General features: G+C 34.9%; 1 pseudogene; it reads left to right on the plus strand.

Annotated features, from left to right (window-relative positions):
• LOC109581841 (uncharacterized) overlaps positions 1 to 1,480 on the plus strand; it is a 7,287-nt pseudogene that overhangs the window by 2,298 nt on the left and 3,509 nt on the right.

Genomic DNA, 1,480 nt, shown 5'->3' on the forward strand with positions numbered 1-1,480 from the left:
TCATTTCTGTACACTATTATTAGATACTCCTTCTCTTCACTTCTCAAATCTAATCTTTCCCTCTCTCCTCTGTATTCATACACCAAGCAGTAGTACATACACTACTAGCAACAATTTGAAAGAGATCTCATTTTAATTGACCGCCAGTTTATTGAACATAGCAACCGCCTCAACTAAATAAAAAGTGTCTGCGACTAGTAGTCTGTCAACAGTAGTCACGCATTTCTTTTTAATTCATCTTCCAAATCTTTTTTTAACAAATACAATTGCAGTTGCTGGAAATCCATCCTTTCTAGCACGGCCTGTTTCTGGCACATGCTTCAATGTCATTTGGCGTTCCTATGTGTATAACAACATGAACGTCATGGCAATTAATCCCCATTCCAAATGCCACTGTGGCGCAAACAATTCTTAAGCATGAAGGCTTTGTAAATGATAAAATTTTTTGAGACTTCACAATTTCATCAATACAACTTGTGAATAGTTCAACAAGCTGATATTTACATAAACATGGTGCTCCAACCAGTTCTACAAACACCTCTCCCAAATTAGATTGAAAAGAAGATAAGTATTAGCGCAATCTTCCATTGTCCTGCAATATATTATAGTTCAAGGATACAATGTCCTTTTACTGCGTAATTGCTCTAAACCTTCCTTTAGATTATGATCAAGTGATTGAAATAGCGTAACATGGTAGCTAATGTTATCCTTGCATAGAGACATGATTATTAGAGTAGGATCTTTCATGCCAATTTTTATCAGATCAATTCGTAGTGTGAGAGGGGCTGTGTTTGTTAGTGCCATTACAGGAGTGTCAGGTGGTAGCAAGCTCCTTAACTCACTTATCCTCACTAATTTTTGTCGAAAAGAACTGCCCCTAATAATAAACATAACAAGATTAGATAATACATTATTTTTGGGAATAGTACCATTTCTTAATTGTATGTGCTTCGTCTATTGCCATTGCTTTCATTCTTTGCTGATACTTCTTTGATCTAATAACATTTCTATATCTTCTGCTCTTTAATAATATTTCAGGGATAAAATACACAATCTGCAATTTTCCAATCAACAAAGTCCTTCACATAGTCATCATTATCTCAACAAAAAAAAAACCAGCAGCCAGCCCTGTTTCTGACATGCATACACCTACAATAATAAATTATAACTTTTTTTAAAGCTAAATGACTTACTTGATCTTTGATAATAGCAATCAGAGGACTGACAACTAGTGAAACTGATTTCAGTGAGACAGGTAAGGAATCTCTTAAGTTAAACACTACAGGTAAGCACTGATAGCACAATTTGCCATAATCTGTAGAAAGTACAATCATTACATCTTTTGCAGAAATGATAACAGCAATAGCTTCTTTCTGCTCTGTTGTTAGTTGAAAATCAAGTCCCTCACAAAGTTCACTCACTGCATGGCTGTGATGTGTTATGACTCAAACAATAATAAAATGGACATTTGAGGAGAAAG

The sequence above is a fragment of the Amphimedon queenslandica genome, unplaced genomic scaffold, assembly GCF_000090795.2.
Source record: "Amphimedon queenslandica unplaced genomic scaffold, v1.1 AMPQUscaffold_13415, whole genome shotgun sequence".
Lineage (NCBI taxonomy): Eukaryota > Metazoa > Porifera > Demospongiae > Haplosclerida > Niphatidae > Amphimedon > Amphimedon queenslandica.